Source organism: Lygodium microphyllum, chromosome 5 (assembly GCF_053477565.2).
Source record: "Lygodium microphyllum isolate KBCC chromosome 5, Lygodium_microphyllum_v1.1.10, whole genome shotgun sequence".
In the NCBI taxonomy this organism is placed as follows: domain Eukaryota; kingdom Viridiplantae; phylum Streptophyta; class Polypodiopsida; order Schizaeales; family Lygodiaceae; genus Lygodium; species Lygodium microphyllum.
The window spans coordinates 170751951-170768204 of NC_141139.1; the positions used below are offsets into that span (position 1 = coordinate 170751951).

Genomic DNA, 16254 nt, shown 5'->3' on the forward strand with positions numbered 1-16254 from the left:
GGCATTAGTTACCCCCGACTGTCTGCCTAACCCTAACCAAGGGGGTTGTTAGCCACGGCGCGTACGTGGACCGAACCTGCCGCAAGAGGTCTCTCCGTGGGTGCTACTTGGAGCAGGAGGACGCTTGGGTGCCAGGGGGCACTCTGGCCGTAAATCCCTTGCCTCTGGGTCCTGCACAAAAGGCCGGCGTGACTCGAGATTGGATCTCGAGGCCTGCATAGTAGTCTACGGGCGAAAACTTAAAATAGCGATCCCTGAGGATTGCTGGAATAGCCTTCGGGCGGATTATGGATTGCCTTCGAGCAAATATGGATTAGCCTTCGGGCTGGATTATATGATGTATTCCAAAGACTAATAAATAAGATCAATTGTTGAAAGGGAACTTGTTTGACATTGTTTTTCTATGTCAATGCTTAAGTTACGTGAAGGAACCGGTGATTAAATGGCTAATTAAGGAAGCTGTTTTTGCTTGTCAAACTAAATGTGGTAGGTATTAGATAACTAAAGCAACCCCGAGGAAAGTGCGGTGGATGTGACCATGAGTGTGTCCTATGGAAGAGTGGTCCCGGTTGGCTGGGAACTTTTCTCAACAGAATTGACAGCAAGGTAATGATGACCTAGAATCTAGGAAGCTAGAAACCCGATTTATGCTATTTTAGGGGAACGCAATGGGACTATGCCTTATGAGCAAAGAGGTCGAGCTTCGCATCCCTCTCATTTCCCACTCACCTTGAACCAAGTGCAGTATGAATCCGCTTCAACCCTGATGTTTCTTCGTAAAATAGTTCATCTGGGGCTCGACGCTAGTTACCTCCGAGGAAGTTAACCATTAGGAAAACCTTGATTCAGGTCGATCCAAAGTGGGAACGGCCGAAATGTCAAGATTGTGGGAGAGAAGGAAGGAGTCTCACTTGTAGCTTTCTTGCTTGCACAATGCGGGAATACGCACACAGGTGGAGGCTGAAAACAATTTTTCTCTTCTTAGTTGTGTAAGCCAAAAAGAACTCTAGTACAAAGAAATAGAAGAACCCTATATATGGGTCTCAATCCAAACTCAACTAACTAAGGTGGCATACTAACTGAGCCACGAACTAGAGTAGATAAGGATAGCTGTCATCTAGCTATTATTCATGGGCCGTGTACCAACCGCATCTGCAACTAACAAGTCGGTGACATAAATGCACAACGGTCACCCTGGCATATCACGAGTGGAGCTCGATATCTCAACACTCCCCCTTGAGCTCAATCCCAATTCCTGCACATCAAGCAGGTCTCTGAACTTGCGCAGCTTCTCTGTGCCCAATGCCTTCATAAATATGTCAGCTACTTGATCCTCTGTGCCGACATAAACTAGATCAATAAGACCTAGTAAAACTCTCTCTCGCACATAGTGATAATGCACCTCAATGTGCTTTGTTCTAGCACGATGGACTGGGTTATTTGCCAAGTGTATACTACTCATGTTGTCACAATAAATGACAACTGGCCCATCTGTAGACTGATGCATATCATAAAGTAGCTTATGCAACCAAGCTACCTCACATGCAGCCATTGCTGCACCCCTGTACTCAGCCTCTATGCTCGACAAGGAAATTGTAGGTTGTTTCTTGCTGCTCCAAGTGACTGCAGCACTTCCAAAAGAGAACACATATCCACTGGTAGATCGTCTATCAGAAATACTACCAGCCCAATCAGCATCAGTGTATCCATGCAACTGTATCTGAATCCCAGTCTGATAAAATAGTCCATACTGCAATGTAGACTTCACATACCTGAGTATGCGTCTAGCTGCATCCAAATGCGATTTTCTTGGAGCCTGCATAAACTGACTTACCAATCCAACAGCATAGCTCAAATCTGGCTTGATAATAGTCATATAAATCAAACTTTCTACTATGCGCCTGTACATAGTAGGGTCTTCGAGAAGCTCACCTGCATCTGCGCTCAACTTCACATTCTGCTCCAAAGGAACTAAAATAGGCTTACAACCTGTCATCCCATATTTGGACAGCATGTCCAATCCATACTACCTCTGCAAGAGCCATATCCCACTTGGTGATCTAATCACCTCAATGCCCAAGAAATAACACAGCTCTCCCAAATCCTTCATCTCAAACTTCTGCTTCAATAGCATTTTCACATGAAGGATATCTTCATCACTATCACCTGTGATAATCAAATCATCAACATAAATGACAAGCAGCATAATACATTTCTCTGTTTTTCTCACATAAAGTGAGAAATCTGCCTTGGAAATATGAAAGCCAATAGTGACAAGATACTGTCCTATCTTGTCAGACCATGCTGTAGGTGCTTGCTTCAAGCCATACAAGGCTTTCTTCAACCTGCAAACAAACTTAGGATGAACAGCATGCACATAGCCTGGTGGCTGCTCCATATAGACCTCTTCTTGTAAATCACCATGCAAGAAGGCATTCTTTACATCCATCTGATGTAAAGACCATCCCTTTGATGCAGCCATAGCAATGACTGCTCTTACGATTGCCATCCTTGCAACCGGACTGAATGTTTCTTCATAATCAATGCCATATGTTTGTGCATACCCCTTGACTACTAATCTTGCCTTGTATCTGTTCACAGAGCCGTCTGCATTGTGCTTCACCTTATAAACCCACTTGCAACCAATTGCATTCTTATCTTTAGGCAAAGGTATCAATTCCCATGTAGCATTTGCTTCCCAGGCATTCATTTCTTCATCCATGGCTTTCTTCCATTTTTCTTTTCCCATGGCTTGCTCAAAAGAAGTGGGTTCAGGTTCCTGTATCACTTTGACCATATAGGCATAGTGAATGGCTGTAAATCCATCATATTTCAGCCTATCCACAGGATACCTAGCTCTGGTAGACCTGCGCAAAGTAGGTTCACTCCCAGGTACTCTCAAAACATCCCTGGTCTTCCTTACTCTAGGTGTAACAATAGAAGGAATACCCAACTCATCATCAATACTCTGTTCTGAGCCACTGGATTCACCATCCACATAAGAGTGACCTGCATTCACATCAAGCATGGGCTGATCTACCTTCTCTTTTCCTTTTCGTGATACCTGCATACCACTATCTGCATTGCTTTGAGAAGATTCTCCTGATCTCAATCTGCTTGTCCACGGCGAAGAATGTGAACCACTGCCAGAGGACACTCCAGATCCACTAATATCTTGTGACTCCTGCTGTGAATTCTGTGCAGCATTACCATTTTGTGCATCTACATTATCAATCACATTTACTGGTTTATACCAGCTACTCATTTCATCAAAAACAACATCTCTGCTCACTGTAAACTTACGAGTAGAAGGGTTATAGCATCTATACCCTTTCTGCTCTGCAGAGAGTAACCAATAAAGATGCACTTCTCATCTTTTGGATCCAACTTGGATCTCAACTCATCTGGCACATGAACATAGGCAATACAATCAAAAATTTTGAAATGAGAAATATCTGGTTTCCTACCAGTATACCTCTCCTTTGGAGTCATGCCATGTATTGTTGCAGTGGGAGTCCTGTTCATTATGTAGAATACTATAGCAACTGCCTCAGCCCAGTAAAAATCTGGCACGTCTTTTGTCAAGAATCGCGTGGTGGAGGGGGTTGCTCAAGATGCTGCGCCGAACACACACAGAATGCACAAGGAGAAGCTCACTCAAGAGACAAGAAGAGAGATGGAGGCCAAAACGTTTTCTTGCTGATTTCTTCTTCTTCTTCCACACTCTTTACAATGTACACAAAGTATAGATAAGATACAACATAAAAGGAAAGTGGCCTACTAAGTCAAACAATGCATAACCGACTACACTAGTCGACTGGCGCTATAACTATGCCAGCTGTAAATAGGTGTAACAACCTGAATATAATAAGTAATGAGTCAGTGGCCATGTGAGAGTCATAATGGCCACTGACGTGCTAAGTGTAGACGTGTGGACCCATCTAACCAGGCGGTCCATCATCAATGTCCGCATGTGTTGAGCTTGTCATCTCAACATCTTTTTCATTGAGCATGGCACGAGATACCTCTCCAATATGCCTGTTTTTTCTTTCTATAATTCATTTTTCTGTGGGGTATGACTACATGAATATTGCTGCTTTATGCCATGCTCCTGCAAGAACCTTGCAAACTCATTTGAGAGGTACTCTCCCCCTCACCTTAGGCATTTTATTTGCAGGCCTGTTTCTTTTTCAACCATAGCTTTAAGAGTTTTGAAATGCCCAAAAACTTCACTTTTCTTTTTCATAAAATACACCCAAATTTTTCTGCTATAGTCATCAATAAAAGTGACAAAATAATGACATCCTCCAAGAGATGCACCTTTAGTATTCCACACATCAGAGTGGATTAATTCCAATGGTTTCTTACTCTCTTGAACATGTCTAGGAAATGGTTTCCTTGCCTGGTTTCCAAACTGACATGCTTCACATACCTTATGCATTTTTGCAACCTTGAATTTAGGCAATCCTGCAACAATATTTTGGGCTTGCATTACTTTAAGTCGCTGTACATTAACATGACCAATGCGTTTATGCTAGATATCAATATCTGCAACTACACCGGTCCCATGTGCAAACATTGCTGCACTCAATTCAGGCATGTCTACATCCAACGTAAACATTCTGCCCTTCTTCTTTCCTTTTGCTATCAAGCGACCTTTATTTTTCATATCCTCAACAAAGCATCCATGAGAATTAAATCTGACCTGCAAGCCCTGCTCAACCATTTGACCAACAAAAACCAGGTTCTTGGTGATATTCGAGACATGAAATACATCCGACAGGTATTTCTTTTTCCCATCCTGCATAGACAAACGAAATTTTTCAATCTGCACAATAGGATGTGCAGTATCATCACCAGTCTCCACAAATCTTGGTTTTTCCATTTTCCTTGCATCCTGCATCCATTCTGCATGACCTGTCATGTGGTTTGATGCACCTGAGTCAACATACCACACATCGTTGCTTTCTTCTACACTTGTCACAAAATTGGTCATGTGCTGCACCATAAACAAATGCTCATTTCTGTCATCACTCTGTCTAATAGAAGATGCATAATTCCCTTGTTGCAATTTTCCATTCAAGATGTCATTCTGCTTTTTATAGCAGTCTTTAGCCATATGACCCATTTTACCACAGTAGTAGCATTCAACATTGCTGTTTGCATTTTGGCCTCTTTGCCATCCACCACGACCTCTTTGGCTCCCCCTGCCTCTAGAGTTACCATGTCCTCCTCCATAGGACTGGTTTTCTTGAGTTTGCTGCATATTCTGATTTCTACCACGGCCTCCAGATCGGCCTCCTCTACCTCTGCCTCTACCTCTTCCAGCATTTGAGTAGAAGACAGCTTCTTTTGAAGTTCCTCCTGAAGAAGATGCACCACCATTTCTCTGCTCCTCAGAAATTAGAAGAGCAATCAACTCCTCAAAATCAGGAAATCTTTCACGGATGGAAATGGATGTTCGGAACTGTGCATAATCCTTTCCTAGACCATTCAAGGTCACAGAAACTAAATCATCATCTTTCACTGGCGACCCAATGGAAGCAAGTGCATCTGCAATCTTCTTCACCTTCATGTGGTAGTCATTGATGCTCATACTTTCTCTTTGCACATTGTGCAACTCTTGCTTGAGCTGCATTTTCCTGGCTTGCGTATTTGTGCTATACATTTTTGACAAAGTATCCCATGCCTCCTTCGGCGTACTTGCATCTTGAATATGCACAATCATAGAGTCTGAAATACTGATAGACAGCCAGTACATAACTTTCCTGGCTCTCTCATATCATGCTTTAAATGCCTGCATTTGCTGTTGATTGGGAACATGAGGAAGAACTGGTTGTTCTTCATTTTCTGCAACAAATTTTCAATATCCTTTTCCCATAAGGAAATTCGTCATTCTAAACTTCCATGCTTGGAAGTTGTTCTTGTCAAGCTTTTCAGTGACAATCTGTGAAGGAGAATCAGATGCCATTACAGAACACTGCAAAAAATTCGGTCACTGTTAAAAACACAGCTTCAGCCTCACAAGGGTAAATCTACAAAAGTGACGAAAGTGGTATTTGACCACACAGTCACTTCCTAGTGACGATTTTGCATCAACAGGCAACAAGGATGATTCTGTAACTCCCAATGTCTCTGCGCACAGGCATACGATGCAATTTCTACGGGTAACTTTTCACCGACCTGTAGAACAGTGGTCGCACATCATAAAACAGGGCCTTTTCCTGAGTGCGTGCAGAAAACTTCCGCCTCCAAAACAGGCCCCGAAATGGCCTCAAATCAAAAAAACAGAGTAACCAAGGGCTGAAGCCCTTCCCCGCAGCATATACTGCCCTCTTGCTACACCGCGAAGGGCGTCTCAATCTGAGACAATGCACTCTTGCACTTTTCGACTGTGCTACCTGCAGAGACTTGCTCCCAAAACAGAAAAATGAAAGCAACACTGGTCCTCTTACCAGAACACCGCGAACTTGGTTTGCTTTCTTGAGCTCCTTACCACGAACAAGGCTCTGATACCATGTCAAGATTGTGGGAGAGAAGGAAGGAGTCTCACTTGTAGCTTTCTTGCTTGCATAATGGGGGAATACACACACAGGTGGAGGCTGAAAACAGTTTTCCTCGTCTTAGTTGTGTAAGCCAAAAAGAACTCTAGTACAAAGAAATAGAAGAACCCTATATATGGGTCTCAAACCAAACTCAACTAACTAAGGTGGCATACTAACTGAGCCATGAACTAGAGTAGATAAGGATGGATGTCATCTAGCTATTATTCATGGGTGGTGTACCAACCGCATCTGCAACTAACAAGTCGGTGACATAAATGCACAACGGTCACCCTGGCATATCACGAGTGGAGCTCAATATCTCAACACGGAATGCTTCCGCTACGTGGGAGACTCGGGAGGACCTAGATCGCAAACCCTGTTACATTCTGTGGGAGTGCCGGGCGGCGCTTTCTGGACTCTCTTCTCGATGGGCTGCTAAGACGTGTCCTACGAGTGAATAGGTGGACACGTTATAGTGGCTGTAGAGATAGTAGTGCCTCAAATGATGGTTCGACCACAATAATAGTGGCCTCAAACCATTCTCCCGATGGAAACTCAATAGAAATAGTGGAACCTTACCAACTAGATGTCAAGAATCGCATAGTGGGGGGACTTGCTTGAGCTGCTGTGCCAAACACACATTGTTGTACACACAAGAGAAAGCTCACTCAAGAACACAAGAAGAGAGATGGAGGCAAAAACATTTTCTTACCCATTTTTTTATTCTTCTTCCACACACTATACAATATACACAAAGTATAGATAAGATACAACATAAAGGAAAGTGGCTTACTAAGTCAAATAGTGCATAACTGACTATATAAATCGATTAGCACTATAATTATGCCAACTGTAGGTAGGTGCAACACACTAAATATAATAAGTGATAAGTCAGTGGTCGTATGAGGATCATAATGATCATTGATGTGCTAAGAGTAGACGTGTGCACCCATCTAGCCAGGCGGTCCATCATCAATGTCCGCACGTGTTAAGCTTGCCATCTCAACACTCCCTCTCAAGCTCAACTCTATCTCTGCAACTCCAAGTAAGCTTTAAAACTTTCAAAGCTTCTCAGCACCCAATGCCTTTGTGAAAATGTTAGCTATATGATCCTGTGTGCTGACATATACCAAGTTAATCTCTCATGCAACAAGTCCCTTCTCTCTTACAAAGTGGTAGTGCACCTCAATGTGTTTTGTCCTAGCATGGAATACAAGGTTCCTAGCTAGTTGTATACTACTCATGTTGTCATAGTGAATGACAACTAGACCATCTTCTTGCACATCCAAATCACCCAATAACTTTTGCAGTCATACCACCTCACATGTTGCCATAGCAGCACCTCTATACTTAGCCTCTGTACTTAATAAAGCAATTGTAGGTTGCTTTTTTGTTGCTCCATATAACTGCTGCACTACCAAGGGAAAACATAAATTCGCTAGTAGATCTTCTCTCTAATATCGCTACCAACCCAATTTGCATTTGTGTATCCAAACACCTGTACATCCTTACCTATCTCATAAAAAATTCCATAATGTAAAGTGGACATCACATACCTCAATATGCATCTAACTGCATCCAAATGAGGCTTTATAGGCATCTGCATAAACTGACTGAGAAGGCCAACAACATAGCTCAACTCTAGCGTTGTGATAATCATGTAAATTAGACTCCCTACTATCCTCCTAAACATAGTAGGGTTTTCTATCTCATCCCCAACGTTAGCACTCAACTGTAACCTGCATATCCACTTTTGGTCGATACAAGTAAAATCATAGTATATCCTTAAACTGTTGTCTACAACCTTGTGGCTCTAAAATGGGGCCCGAAACGGCCTCAAATGCCCAAAAAACAGTGGGAAGGCCTAAAGGATCGATATATAGAATATACATTGCTCTGCTTACATACTAAATCTCACAACAATCTAAGATTTTCACTTTGTCACCCCTTAGCTTCTCCAAATAGGCACTATCCAAAAGAGAGAGTGGAAGAATGGGAGAGCTTTTTACCCATTCCTTGCTTGCTCAAATCCTTGCTTCTTCTCCTTTACTTTAGCCTTCAAAACTAGCCTCTCTCCATGGTACAACTCTGATACCATGTCAAGAATTCTTTGGTAGGGGGACTTGCTTGAGCTGCTTCACCAAACACACACTATACACATAAGAGGAAGCTTACTCAAGAACATGCACAAGAATAGAGATGGAGGCTAAAAAATTTTCATGTTGGTTTTTTTCTTCTTCTTCCTAACACTATACAATTTACAAAAAGTATAGATAAGATATAACATAAAGGAAAGTGGCTTACTAAATCAGATAGTGCATAACAGACTATACTAATTGACTAGCACTATAACTATATCAGTCGATTAGTAGTTGTAGATAGGTGCAACAAACTAAATATAATAAGTGATAAGTTAGTGGCCATGTGAGGATCCTAATGACCATCACGATGTGCTAAGTGTAGACTTTCAAACCCATCTAGCCAAGCAGTCTATCTCAGGACCTAAAACAGGCTCGACATTGGCTATAGGCACTAGTTGGGCCTCTAACACTCACAAGAAAACCCCACACAGTCTCACGCCCTTGGTTTGGGAGACTAAGGAGTAGCTCCACATCTTCGGGTAGATCTACAAGTATTACAGGTAAAGACAAAGGAAAGAAGAAAGTGTTGGATGGTAATAATGCATTTACTAGTCATTTGGGATTTGATGGGGATTCTAGTGGTTCAGAGAGTTTGGATGATAAGCTTAGTATTCCTTCAGTCAAGACACCAGGTGTACAGAGAGCACATAGTAATGTAAGGCCTTCACTGAGTGATCCAGTGGTATGCATGTCTAGTAGGGTTAGATACCCTACTAAAAAAAATTGGTTTTGAAGGTTATGCAACTCACTATTATATGCTTATATAGTAAAGGTGGTTGAGGATGTTGAGCCCACTTGTTTTGAGGATATAGTTATTCATGCTCATTGGGATGTAATAATGCATGAGAAGATGGCTACGTTAGAAGCCAATAAGAATTGGGATTTGGAAATCCTCAATTGTTTATGACAATTTTTTGCAATTAATTGCTGTAAAAATATAGGGTATTTCAGCCCAATGACAGCTCAAAACAGTCCACAAACAAGTGGTCTAACCCGTAGGTATAACAGTCAATACATATGCTATGTAGTTGCTTCAGTTTAAACTCCTGCAACCTCACTGCCAGGGAAAATACATGCAGTCTGAAAACTGTAATCTATGAGTAACCAATAGTAATTTCAAGGTCAAGAACATTGAATATACATGTCATACATGTCCCATAACACTTGCAGCAGTTCAAAGATCTATCTCTGCATATGAGTTCCAAGTCAAGTCACTCTGACATAGAGTATGACATGTGTTGCAAGTACAAAACAAGATATACCTGCTGTATATTTTAGCCACAAAAAAAAACAGTCACTGTCAAGGTATTTCAGTCCCAAAGACTTTGCAAAATGCCATAACCTTATGCTACCATGCATAGAACTCAATACATGATCTTGACCTCATCCAAGAATGATCTGTCTCCAAGAGTCAGTAGCAATGAAGGCATTTATTGGTTATTTACTGTTCATGACATTCAAGAACCCTGTCAAAGCATCTTGCTTTAGCTCCAAAAATTTGCATTCAACTCCCTTCTCAATGCTCAAAGCATTTGACAGACATATGCAAGTCATAAGGTACCTGGAGCTAACCAAAGTCAGCTAGTTCCCTTCAGGGGTAAGTAGTACATGCTGCCCACATAACCATGACAGTTTTCAGCCTGTTAGAAGCTCACAGATTTGAGTAATTTCAGCAAGAAAATGCACCTTCCAAGCATTACATTTAATACATATGTCTTCCTAAGCATATGTATGCTGTATCAAGTCCTTTCAAGCATGTTACAGAGCTTCAAATGCTCTTCAATGTCAACTATATGCTACCCTGTCACAAATTCTAGCAGACCTGTCACAATTTCAGATCTGTACATGTGTGTCACGGCTCATAATTGAGCTTACATTATGCATTTGTGTATCAGGGACTTCAATTCCCTTCCCAAGTTATTATCAAGCATCTAATGACTTGATTAGTGCTTATCATCATGAGTTTCAATCATGAATGACCCTGCAGAAAAATGGTGCAACACGCTAGCATCCTAGGGAGTTCACAGCAACAAGCTTCTTCACAAATGATGTTCAATGCCTTCTCCAAGATGTTCAATAGAGCCTTTGAGAGACTCCAAACAAGCCAAGGACAACTCTTGAGCAAGATCAAGACCAAATGAAACAATGCATACCCTGTGTGAGCAATGGTGAGAAACGGCAGGCAGCCCTCTTCTCTTTTCAACCTTGGTAGGTCAGTCTTTGTTGGTAAATCAAACTCAAGAAGACTAAATGTAAAGGGGATAGCATTAGTTCACATGGTGAACATAGGACTAGATGTGTGCTTAAGAGTGTGAGTGACCTAATCTATGATGTAAGGCAGTATGCCCATGTGTGTGTAGGTTAGAATCTAGGAGAGAATCATGGAGAAATCAGAGGAGAGAATCATGGAGTCATCAATGATGTTTCTCTCTTGTCTATATATATTATGACTCTCTCTTTGAATAAATTCATTCACTTTTGCATGCCTTCCATTTCTTCCGTTGTCTCATTTTTCAAGATAGTATCAGAGCTCCAAGCATAAGGGATATAGAGTTGAAGGCGCATCTTCATGTCCTATGTTACCAACCATATTCATCATCTTCTCTCTATCCCTGCTTGCACTGTGATTACTGTGTCTGCTTCATGATGTCTCATCATCATCACCATGTTATTGCTGCAGAGCTTACAGATATCGCCGACAAAGAGAGGTAAGGCATCAGGCAAGAAGGCTGTCTCACAAAGCGCAAAGGCAGGGTTGCGATTCCCAGTGGGAAGGATCGCTCGGTTTCTCAAGTCTGGCAAGTACGCGGAGAGGGTAGGGGCGGGTGCCCCGATGTATCTTGCGACGGTGCTAGAGTATCTAGCATCTCAGGTTCTGGAGCTCGCCGGTAATGCCTCCGGCGACAACAAGAAGACGCGCATCGTGTCCCACCACATCCAGCTCACCGTCCGCAACGACGAGGAGTTCAGTAAATTTCTAGGCCACGTTACCATCGCCAATGGCGGCGTGTTGCCCAACATCCACTCCGTCTTACTCCCTCACTACTGTGCTTCAGCAACCCAATCCACATCCACTCCGTCTTACTCCCTCGCTGCTGTGCTTTAGCAACCCAACCAACCCATAGGTGTTTCAGTATACGAAACCCCTTGAAGACCAAAACTGTAAGTTCTAGAGTTGTAGATATGGCCGACTTCCTCCACACTCCCTACTAGTGTAGTTTAGCAGAGGACCCTCTCTTCAGGCATCATTGTATTTGAAAAGTATTTAATTACTATTTTTTTTGTCAAGATGCCTTTGAAAGATAATGACTTAAGCTTCAAGTTCTCTGGAACTTCATTTCATACATGGCAAACTAGGATCAAGTTGGTCCTCATGAAGAAAAGTTTATGGAATATTGCAAATGGAGAGGAGAAGAAGCCTCGAGATCCTGCTCAAGCCACTACATGGGAAGTTCACGACGACAAAGCACAAGCCATAATGAAGCTAGAGTTGGATGATACCTATATCCATCATGTGGATGAATGCAACAATGCCAAGGACACCTGGGATGTTCTGAATACTCTCTTTGGATCCAAGTCAAAGAGTTCCAAGTTTGGACTTCTAGTTGATTTTTTCCATCTTGAAATGAAGCCTCAAACCTCACTTGCTTCTCATTTGAATTACATGAAAATTCTCCTAACTCAACTTGCTGGTATTGATTTATGCATTGATGAAGATATCTCAATTGGTGTATTACTTAAATCCCTTCCTAGTCCTGAATATGACAATGTTGTAACAACCCTCACCAATATGCCAGATCCACGGCTAGTGGAAATAGAAGCTTCTTTTCTTGAGGAGGAGAAAAAAAATAAATTCAAGCAAGAATCTCCACCTACTACTACAAGATCATCTACAAGAGAGGAAGTACTTTACCACAGGGGATTTTCTGGCAAAGGGAAATACAAGTACAATGACACCATCATTTGTGATTTTTGCCACAAGCCAGGCCACAAAGAGAGGGACTGTTTTTTGAGGAAGAAAGCACAAAGAGCCTATCTCATGAGCATCACCGACAAAGAAGAGCATGATGAAGAAGAAGAACAAGAGCATCAAGAGGAAGAACACAAGAATCTCAGCATGGAAGTGAAGAAGAAGGGGGCCTCTAAAACTCCTTCAACTTCGTTTGATGACCGTTTATTTTGAATAAAGATGTAACCCTAGCACAATAACCTCGTCTTGATATTGTATACCAATTCCAAAGGTAAAGTCATTATAAGTCATGGCTAAACCTCTGACCCAAGTCTCCTACACCTTCCACACCACTGAGAAACCACGTCCCTGCGTTGGTCATGGATGACCAAGTCACGTCATGCCTAAACTATTGTACATCTTGAGTTTGAGAGGGGGTGTTGGTAAATCAAACTCAAGAAGACTAAATGTAAAGGGGGATAGCATCAGTTCACATGGTGAACATAGGACTAGATGTGTGCTTAAGAGTGTGAGTGACCTAATCTATGATGTAAGGCAGTATGCCCATGTGTGTGTAGGTTAGAATCTAGGAGAGAATCATGGAGAAATTAGAGGAGAGAATCATGGAGAAATTAGAGGAGAGAATCATGGAGTCATCGATGATGTTTCTCTCTTGTCTATATATATTATGACTCTCCTTTGAATAAATTCATTCACTTTTGTGTGCTTTCCATTTCTTCCGTTGTCTCATTTTTCAAGAGTCTTCAGGTCTTCTTCCCGCATGCACTCCACATAGCCCAGTCATGGGTGCTCTGATACCATGTTAACAATCAGAGATAGAGACAAGAGTGAAGAGACAAGAGTCAGAGCAGAGTGCTCTCTCACTTTCATTATCATTCCACACACTACTTAGTGAATGTACAACCTAAGGTTACAAAGGACCATTCACACCAAAGCAGTTAAGTCCTAAGCACCAACTTATTTAATGTCTGCATAGTGTGGTACAGCTGAACAAGTGAAGTGTCGGTTATGGTCATACCAAGAATAGTAGATCGAGATTGAAGTCTTAACAATGAGATCACTTACTCCCAAAGGAAGTTAGTTGTGGTTCTAGCATCATTCTTTCTCGCAGCTTGAGCTTCGGCCCATTTTGTGTAAGGTAGTCTGTAACCACAATGATGTACTTGACTTGGGAGTACTGTGCTGCGGGATTGATTAGCCCAATGAGTTCAATGCCCCATTTTTTCAATGGTTGGCATGCTATGATTGGGGTCAACTCCATTTTGTCATTACGAATAGAAACCTTAGTCCTTTAACACTCATCACAATGCTTTACAAATTTAGCAACATCGTGGAATAGGGTGGGCCACCACATTTGAGATTATAACACCTTGTGGGCCATAGTATCTCCATTGAAGTGTCCTCCAGCAATTACACCATGCGCTTCCATTAGCACATCATGCATTTCATACTTGCATACACATCTCTGTAATAGGCTATCTTTGTCAAGATTGTGGGAGATAAGGAAGGAGTCTCACTTGTAGCTTTCTCACTTACACAATGGGGGAATACACACAAAGGTGGAGGCTGAAAACAGTTTTCCTCTTCTTAGTTGTGTAAGCCAAAAAGAACACTAGTACATAGAAATAGAAGAGCCCTATATATGGGTCTCAAACCAAACTCAACTAACAAAGGTGGCATACTAACTGAGCCACGAGCTAGAGTAGATAAGGATAGCTGTCATCTAGCTATTATTCATGAACGGTGTACCAACCGCATCTACCGCTAACAAGTCGGTGACATAAATGCACAACGGTCACCTTGGCATATCACGAGTGGAGCTCGATATCTCAACACTCCCCCTCGAGCTCAATCCCAATTCCTACACACCAAGCAGGTCTCTGAACTTGCACAGCTTCTCTGCGCCCAATGCCTTCGTAAATCTGCCAGCTACCTAATCCTCTGTGCTGACATAAACTAGATCAATAACACCTAGTAAAACCCTCTCCCGCACATAGTGATAATGCACCTCAATGTGCTTTGTTCTAGCATGATAGACTGGGTTATTTGCCAAGTGTATACTATTCATGTTGTCACAATAAATGACAACAACTGGCCCATTTGTAGGCTGATGCATATCATAAACTAGCTTATGCAACCAAGCTACCTCACATGCAGCCATTGTTGCACCCCTGTACTCAGCCTCTATACTCGACAAGGCAACTATAGGCCGTTTCTTGCTCCTCCAAGTGACTGCAGCACTTCCAAAAGAGAACACATATCCACTGGTAGATCGTCTATCAGAAATACTACCAGCCCAATCAGCATCAGTGTATCCATGCAACTGTATCTGAATCCCAGTCTGATAAAATAGTCCATACTGCAATGTAGACTTCACATACCTGAGTATGCGTCTAGCTGCATCCAAATGCGGTTTTCTTGGAGCCTGCATAAACTGACTTACCAATCCAACAGCATAGCTCAAATCTGGCTTGATAATAGTCATATAAATCAAACTTTCTACTATGCGCCTGTACATAGTAGGGTCTTCTAGAAGCTCACCTGCATCTGCGCTCAGCTTCACATTTTGCTCCAAAGGAACTGAAATAGGCTTACAGCCTGTCATCCCATATTTGGACAGCATGTCCAATCCATACTGCCTCTGCAAGAGCCATATCCCACTCGGTGATCTTATCACCTCAATGCCCAAGAAATAACGCAACTCTCCCAAATCCTTCATCTCAAACTTCTGCTTCAATAGCATTTTCACATGAAGGATATCTTCATCACGATCACCTGTGATAATCAAATCATCAACATAAATGACAAGCAGCATAATACCTTTCTCTTTTTTTCTCACATAAAGTGAGAAATCTGCCTTGGAAATCTGAAAGCCAATAGTGACAAGATACTATCCTATCTTGTCCGACCATGCTCTAGGTGCTTGCTTCAAGCCATACAAGGCTTTCTTCAACCTGCAAACAAACTCAGGATGAACAGCATGCACATAACCTGGTGGATGCTCCATATAGACCTCTTCTTACAAATCACCATGCAAGAAGGCATTCTTTACATCCATCTGATGTAAAGACTATCCCTTTGATGCAGCCATAGCAATGATTGCTCTTACGGTTGCCATCCTTGCAACTAGACTGAATGTTTCTTCATAATCAATGCCATATGTTTGTGCATACCCCTTGACTACTAATCTTGCCTTGTATCTATTCATAGAACCATCTGCATTGTGCTTCACCTTATAAACCCACTTACAACCAATTGTATTCTTATCTTTAGGCAAAAGTACCATTTCCCATGTAGCATTTGCTTCCAAAGCATCCATTTCTTCATCCACGGCTTTCTCCCATTTTTCTTTTTCCATGGCTTGCTCAAAAGAAGTGGGTTCTGGTTCCTGTATCACTTTGACTATATAGGCATAGTGAATGGCTGTAAATCCATCATATTTCAGCCTATCCACAGGATACCTAGCTCTGGTAGACCTGGCAAAGTAGGCTCACTTCCAGGTGCTCTCAAAACATCCCTGGTCTTTCTTACTCCAAGTGTAACAATAGAAGGAATACCCAACTCATCATCAATGCTCTGTTCTGAGCCACTGGATTCA

General features: G+C 42.0%; 1 pseudogene; it reads left to right on the plus strand.

The window, feature by feature from the left end:
- The first annotated feature begins 11351 nt into the window (after positions 1–11351).
- On the plus strand, positions 11352–11792 carry LOC148036687 (histone H2A pseudogene; annotated as a pseudogene).
- The last annotated feature ends 4462 nt before the right edge of the window (positions 11793–16254 follow it).